We start from the raw sequence: 8829 nt of genomic DNA, 5'->3' as shown, positions 1-8829 counted from the left end.
TGTTTTAATCTCAGGAAACAGCATAATCATCCACCTTATTTCTTAATAAGAGTTATTAATAATGAATTATTTCTTAATTCATCTCTGTTCCTCACATCCCACCTCCCATCTAAGTACAGTCAAGTTTTCCCTCCAAAATATCTCCCCATCTGTTTATTCCTCTCCATCTTCAAAATCATCTCCTTACCTCAGCCCACCAACATCTCCCTTCTACCCCTCTCAATAGCATTCCCTTGAGCAGCCTGCTTCCAGTCACATCCCACAACAATCCACAAAACTTTGAGATTTCCTTATTATGTGTAATTATAATTCACTAACAAAAGCACTAAAAATGAGGCAAAAACTATAAATCAGATTGCTTTGGTCTATTGTCAAATCTCTCAAATGGCTTCCAATAGCATTTTGAACAAAATCCAAATGCCTCACCTTCATCAACAATCCCTTACAATACTTTGAGTTTTGCCTCTGCTTCATCCCATGCCATGACCTCTCCTGGCTCATTGTGCTCTGACTTTGCTGGTCTTGCTTATCCTCACACTTGCCAGGTTTAAGCCCACCTCTAGGTTTCTGCTCTTTCTTACATGATAGGTTCCTCTGATCTTTCTGATCTCAAATCAGATGTCACCTCTTCCCCATATCACATCTAAGGTACACTGCAACTGACAGCCTCCATAATATATTCTGTTATATAACCTCTTTGTAATCTCCTTTACAGCACATTCTACGTACTGTATGATATATATCTTGTATTTTATTGATTATTGCCTTTTGGAATAACTAAGATGGACTTTAAAAAATAAACTATTTTTAGAGCAGTTTTAGGTTCACAGCAAATAGGAAAATCCCGAGAACTCTAATACATCATTCCCACTACTGACATCCTTGTACACAGTGGAGATTTTGTTGTAAATGATGAATCTACATGGACACATCATTATCACCTAAGTTCTTTGGTTTACATTAGGGTATTGGTATTGGACATTCTATGGATTTGGACAAATGCATATTGACATGTGTCTAGTATTGTGTATCATATTGGTAGTTTCACTGCCTTAAAAATACTCTGTACTCTGCCTATTTATTCTTCCCTCCCCACCAACTCCTGACAATCCCTGATTCTTAGGTTTGCTTTTTCTAGAATATAAGACAAGTGCAAAAAGTATGTAGTCTTTTCAGATTGGCTTCTTTCACTTAGCAATACATGTTTATGTTTATTCCATGTCTTCTCATGGCTTGCCAGTTTCTTTCTTTTCAGCACTGAATAATATTCCATTGTCTATAGGTAATCACAGTCATTTTATCCATTTATTTACTAGAAGAAGATTGACTTCGGATGCTTCCTAGGTTTGGAGATCATGGATAAAGCTGCTGTAAACATCTTTGTACAGGTTTTGTATGAACATAAACTTTTTCATCCATTTGGGTAAATACCTAGGAATGTGATTTCTGAATTTTATGTTAAGAGTATGTTTAGTTTGCTAAGAAACTGCCAAATTGTCTTCCAAAGTGACTGTACCATTTTATATCCCAATCAACATTGAGTAAGAGGTTAGAGTGGACTGCCTGGCTGATTCCTGTGGCCAAGTGTAGGTGGGCCAGCTGCCTGCCTGCTGCTGAGAGCCTTGGCAATTGTAGCTGCTCAGAACTGGCTGTTGGATCTTTTCTCCTTTTACAAATGTTTTAATTAGTACATTATAATTATATATATAATAGTGGGATTCATTGTGACATATTCATGTATGAAACATAAAATAATTTCCTTCAATTAATTTAGCAGTATTTCCCTTTTCCCTCTCTTCTTCCCTCCTCTTGGTCCACTTGCTCTACTCTTTTAATCTTCCATATATATTTCACTGGTGCATTATAATTATACATAAATATGGAATTCATTGTGATATATTCATATGTGCATATAGCATGTGAGAAAAAACCTTTGACACTGGACTGTCTGAGTCTGGCTTACTTCACCTAGCATGATATTCTTTAGTTCCATCCATTTTTGAGCAAATGACATAAATGCATTCTTTTTTATGGCTGAGTAGAACTCCATTTTGTGTGTGTGTGTGTGTGTGTGTGTGTGTGTGTGTGTGAGAGAGAGAGAGAGAGAGAGAGAGAGAGAGAGAGAGAGAGAGAGTATGCACGTATCTATCTCACATTTTCTTTATCCACTTGTCTATTGATGGGCACCTAGGCTGGTTCCATAATTTGGCTGTTGTAAATTGTACTGCTATAAACATTGAATGTATGCATTGCTATAGTATGCTGATTTCAGTTCTTTTGGATAAATACCAAGAAGTGGACAGCTGGGTCATGTGGTGGCTCCATTTGTAGTCTTTTGATGAATCTCCATACTGATTTCCATAGTGTCTGTACTAATATGCAGTTGTTGCATTTTATTTTTTGACCCACTCTACCAATTTCAATTTTTTATTGGTACATTTAGACTATTGACATTTAAGATGATTATTGATATAGCTGCATTAATATTTACCATATTTGTTATTTGTTATTTTTTAATTTTTTGTTCTTTGTTTCCTTAGGTCCTTGATCCACTTGGAGTTGAGTTCTGTGCATGATGAGAGATAGGGGTTTATTTTCATTTTGCTGCATATGGATTTCCAGTTTTCCCAGCAACATTTGTTGAAGAGGCTATCTTTTCTCCACTGTATGTTTATGGCACATTTGTCTAGTAAGAGATAACTGTATTTATGTAGGTTTGTGTCTGTCTCTTCTATTCTTTACCATTGGTCTATATGTCTATTTTGGTGCCAGTATCATGCCATTTTGATACTATAGCATTGTAGTATAGTTTAAGGTCTGGTATTATGATGCCTCCTGTTTCACTCTTCTTGCTAAGGATTACTTTATCTATTCTGGGTCTCTTATTTTTACAAATGAATTTCATGATTACTTTTTCTATTTCTATAAGGAATGATGTTGGGATTTTAGTTGGAATCACATTGAATCTGCATAGTGCTTTGGGTATATGGCCATTTTGACAATATTAATTTTGCCTATCCAAGAGCATGGGAGATCTTTCTATCTTCTAAAGTCTTCTTCAATTTCTTTCTTTAGTGTTCTGTAGTTTTCATTATAGAGTCTTTCACCTATTTTGTTGATTCCCAAGTATTTATTTATTTATTTTTGAGGCTATTATGAATAGGGTAGTTTTCCTAATTTCTCTTTCAGAGGATTCATTACTGATGTATAGAAATTTATTTGATTTATGGGTATTGCTTTTATACCCTGCTATATTGCTAAATTAATTAATTAATTCTAGAAGTTTTCTGGTGGAGTTTTTGGATCCTCTAAGTATAGAATCATGTCATCAGCAAATAATAATAATTTGAGTTCTTCTATTCCTATTTGTATCCCTTTAATTTCTTTCTGTCTAATTGCTCTGGCTAGAATTTCAAGGACTATGTTGAATACAAGTGGTGAAAGAAGGCATCCCTGTCTTGTTCCAGTTTTTAGAGGGAATGCTTCTATTTTTTTTTCCATTTAGAATGATGTTGGCCTTGGGTTTAGCCTAGATAGCTTTTACAATGTTGAAGTATGTTCCTGCTATCCCTAGTTTTTCTAGTGTTTTGAACATGAAAGGGTGCTGTATTTTGTCAAATGCTTTCTCTGCATCAATTGATATAATCATATGATTCTTATCTTTAAATTATTGCTGTAATGAAATATATTTACTGATTTCTGTATGTTGAATGACTTTGCATCCCTAGAATTAACCATACTTGATCATGGTGCACTATTTTAAAATTTGTTTTTGTATGCCATTTGCCAGAATTTTATTGAGAATTTTTACATCCATGTTGATCAGGGATATTGGTCTGAAATTTTCTTTCCTTGAAGGTGTCTCTGCCTGGTTTTGGTATTAGGATGATACTAACCTTGTAGAATGAGTTTGAAAGGATTCCTTCCTTTTCTATTTCATGGAATAATTTGAGGTGTATTGGTGTTAATTCTTCTTTGTGGGTTTTGTAGAATTCAGCTGTGAATCCATCTGGTCCTGTGCTTTTCTTGGTTGTTAGACTTTTGATAGCATCTTCTATTTCCTTGCTTGAAATTGATCTGTGTGTGTCCTCTTGACTCAGTTTGGGTTGATCATATGCCTCTAGAAATTTTTCAGTGTCTTCAAGGTTTTATATTTTACTAAAGTATAAATTTTCAAGATAGTTTCTAATTGTCATGTGTATTTCAATAGTGTCTGTCATGATTTTTCCTTTTTCTTCACAAATTTAATAATTTGGGTTGTCTCACTCCTTCTTTTCATTAGAGTGGCTAAGGATTTGTCAATTTTATTTGTTTTTTTTAAAGAACCAGCTTTTTGTTTTGTCAATGTTTTGAATTGTTTCTTTAGTTTCAATTTAATTGATTTCTGGCCCAATTTTAATTATTTCCTGTATTCTACTACTTTTGATATTGGTTTGTTCTTCTTTTTCTAGGACTTTGAGTTGTAATGTCATTTATTTGTTGACCTTTTTCTTCATTTAATGAATTAACTCCATGTAATGAACTTTCCTTTTAGCACTGCCTTCATAGTGTTCCATAGATTTTGTTAAGTTGTATCAGAGATCTCATTTACCTCTAAGATTTTTTTAATCTTCTCCCCGGAGTCTTCTGTTATCCACATGTCATTCAATAGTGTATTGTTTAGTTTCTAGGTGTTGGAGTAGCTTCACTTTTTAAGTTTATCATTGGTTTCTAATTTCATTCCATTATGGTCAGATAGAATACAGTGTAGTATCTCTATTTTTTTGTATTTGCTAAGACTTGATTTGTGGCATAACATATGCTCTATTTTGGAGAAGGATCCATGGGCTACTGAGATAAAAGTGTATTCATTAGGTGATGGATGGCGTATTCTATATATGTCTGTTAGTCCAAATTATTGATTGTATTATTGAGTTCTATAGTTTCTTTTAGTTTTTGTTTGGAAGATCTATTCAGTGGTGAGAGAGGTATATTAAATTCACTCAGTATTATTGTGTTGTGGTCTATTTGGTTCTTGTAGTTGAGAAGAGTTTGTTTGATATACATAGATGCCCCATTGTTTGGGGCATAGATATTTATGATTGTTATGTCTTGTTGATGTATAAATCCCCTAAGCAGTATGTTTTTATTTATCCCTTTTCACTAGCTTTGGTTTGAAGTCCACTTTATCTGATATAAGGATGGAAACCCCTGCTTGTTTACGTGGTCCATGTGAGTGGTACGTTTTTCCTCACTCTTTCACCTTCCGTCTGTGGATGTCTTTTCCTGTGACATGAGTCTCTTAAAAGCAACACTATTGGGTCTTTTTTTTTAAATCCAATCTGTCAGTCTATATCTTTTAGTTGATGAGTATAGGCCATTCACATTCAGGGTTATTATTGAAATATGATTTATATTTCTGAACATTTTGGTTTATTTTTGATTTTTAACTTAACTTGGTTTCTCTTTTGATTGACCTTTCCTTTAGTGAAGTTCCTCCATTTGCTGATTTTCATCATTGTTTTTCATTTCCTCCTCCTAGAATATTTTGCTGAGGATGCTCTATAGTGTGGGCTTTCTCACTGTAAATTCTTTTAACTTTTGTTTATCAGGAAAGGCTTTTATTTAATCATCAAATCTGAAACTTAATTTTGCTGGATATAAAATTCTTGATTGACATCTATTTTCTTTCAGAGCTTGGTATAGTTGTTATAGACATTAAAGCCCAGTACTCTTAATATAAGGCTGTTAAAATTTATTTGCTGGATGTGTAAGATTAAGTTTTAAAATTAAAGTTAAATTAAAAGGGCCAGAAAAACCAATATTTGGCTCTTGCCTTCTGAGTCAGTCTGAATCCAGGGAACAGGGGACTTCTCTAAAGAGCTTTGCAACTCTGGGCCACATAACCTCCAGATCAGTGAGACTAATGAGACCACTGGAGAACAGAAAGCCAATCAGTGCATTTGCTATGAAGAGGAGGGTCATCAGAGAAGGGAGACATCCCTGGTGCTTCCGAGGGAAGCCACATGGTCAAGCAAGACCTAGACCCATCCTAGCGCAAATGGCACTAGCAGAACTGAGAAGTTTCCCCAGGAATGACTCCCATTAAAGCTCAGCTGACTGTTAACAATAGATAGAAACAAAAGTCAGTTTGACTGCTTCATATTAAACACTTAGCAAAGACATTAAAACCAAAATACAGCCATTCCTGGGCATTTTAAATAATGATGATGATGATGATGATGATGATAATAATAATAATAATAATAATAATAATAATAATAATAATAATAATAATAATTTAAGGTATACACTTTATGTTAGCCTCCCAAAATAAGTAAGACTGGAGGCTACAAAGAAGGATTCTCAGACAGAAATGCATGATAACTATAAAAAGAGACTATCAAGAGGAGCTGCCAGAGACAGAAGTTTTTAGTTTAAGGCCTACAGATATTCCTAACCTACACAGGTTGGCTTCGTGTTTATTAGTATGATTATCCAGCCCTGAGTAACAGAATTAAAGGTTTCTCTATTAGACACAGAGCTCATACTGGTAAAAGGATTTTACAAAATCAGATGAAATTAAATTATTATACTGTATCTTATGGGGAGGGACAAATGTAACACTAAAAGTTAAATGTTAAATTTACAGGCCTGATAACTGGGGATGTTAAAGCCTTCTGAGGGAACTTCTATACAGTGACATGTTCCAGCTGCTGCAACATTTATTCAGTACTCATGATTTTTGTTTCTCTCATAGAAGCACCCATCCCCAGATGACTTTACAACCTGTTCTTCCCCAACCAGACTTCAAACTGAACTGACTTCTAAAAGGCAACTCATGTCCCTCAACTGACTTCTAAAAGGCAACTCATGTCCCTCACGCCGCGTCCCCTCATGTCACCCTCTCTCAGCTCAGAAGAAGCCAAAATGAGGGACGCCTCTCTTCTTACAACAATGGAGCCAAAAATAAAAAGACTATCAATATAAGTAATTAATTAAGTCAGGTAAAATCAGGGAGACTGGTTTTGGGTGAATTCTAAAAAGTTGGAGACTGTTGTATTTTAGTGTTGTGAGGAACATTCATACTGTTTTCCATAGTGGTGGTACTAATTTAAATTCCCATTAGCAATGTATAAGTGTTCCTTTTTCTAAACTTACTTACCAACATTCATATATATATAATTATTTTATTTATATGATAGCAGAATACATTACAATTATTATACATATAATGCACAATTTTTCATCTCTTTGGTTATATACAAAGTATATTCACACCAATTCATGTCTTTATACATGTACTTTGGATAATAATGTCCATCACATTCCACCATCATTTCTAACCCTATACCCTCTTCCTGCCCCCAACCCAACTCCACCCGATCTGAGTTCATCTGTTCCTCCCATGCTCCCCCTCCCTAACCCACCATGAATCAGCTTCCTGATATCAGAAAAAAACATTCAGCATTTGTTTTTTTGGGAAAGGCTTACTTCACATAGTATTATCTTCTCTAATTCCATCCATTTACCTGTAAATGCCATGATTTTATTCTCTTTTAATCAAGAATCAATAAATGGGATGGACTCAAACTAAAAAGGTTCTTCTCAGAAAAGGAAACAATCTGTGAGGTGAATAGAGAGCCTACATCTTAGAAGCAAATCTTTACCCCTCACGCATCAGATAGAACTTAATCTCTAGGGTATATAAAGAGCTCAAAAAGCTAAGCACCAAAAATAAAAAAAAAAAAACAATCAATAAATGGGTCAAGGACTTGAACAGACACTTATCAGAAGATATGCAATCAATCAACAAATATATGAAAAAATGTTCATCATCACTAGCAATTAGAGAAATGCAAATCAAAACTACTCTAAGATTTCATCTCACTCCAGTCAGAATGGCAGCTATTATGAATACAAACGACAACAAGTATTGGTGAGGATGTGGGGAAAAAGGTATACTCATACACTGCTGGTGGGACTGCAAATTTTGCAGCCAATATGGAAAGCAGTATGGAGATTCCCTGGAAAATTGGACATGGAACCACCATTTGATCCAGCTATCCCTCTCCTTGGTCTATACCCAAAGGACTTCAAAACTGCATGCTACAGGGACACAGCCAGATCAATGTTTATAGCAGCACAATTCACAATAGCTAAACTGTGGAAGCAACCTAGATGCCCTTCAATAGATGAATGGATAAAAAAAATGTGGCACATATACACAATGGAATTTTTATATATTTTCATGATAGCCATTTTACCTGGGATTGGATGGTATATCATTATAATTATTTAAATTTTTTTTTATTTGTTCTTTTTACTTATACATGACAGTAGAATGTATTTTGACATATCATACATACATGGAACATAACTTCCCATTCTTATAGTAGTACATGATGTGGTTATGCTGGTCATCTATTCATACATGAACATAGGAAAGTTATGTCTAATCATTCTACTGCCTTTCCAATTCCAATCCCCACTCCCTCCAGTTCAATCTGGTAAGCCTCCACTCCTTTGTTCTCCCACCCTATGTGAGTCAGCATCCACATGTCAGAGAGAACACTGGGCCTTTGGTTTTGGGGGGATAGGATTATTTCACTTAGCATAACAGTCTCAAGTTTCAACAATTTACCTGCAAATGCCATAATTTCATTCTTTAAGGATAAGTAATATTTCATTGTATATATGTACCATATTTTCTTCATCTGTTGAAGGGCATCTTGGTTTGTTTCCTAGCTTTGCTATTGTGAATTGAGCTGCTATGAACATTAATGTGACCAAGCTGTTGTAGTATGCTGATTCGAAGCTCTTTGGGTATATTCTGAGAGAAATAACTGG

Source organism: Spermophilus citellus, assembly GCF_964194105.1.
Source record: "Spermophilus citellus genome assembly, chromosome: 10".
In the NCBI taxonomy this organism is placed as follows: domain Eukaryota; kingdom Metazoa; phylum Chordata; class Mammalia; order Rodentia; family Sciuridae; genus Spermophilus; species Spermophilus citellus.
This window is presented reverse-complemented; position numbering follows the sequence as displayed.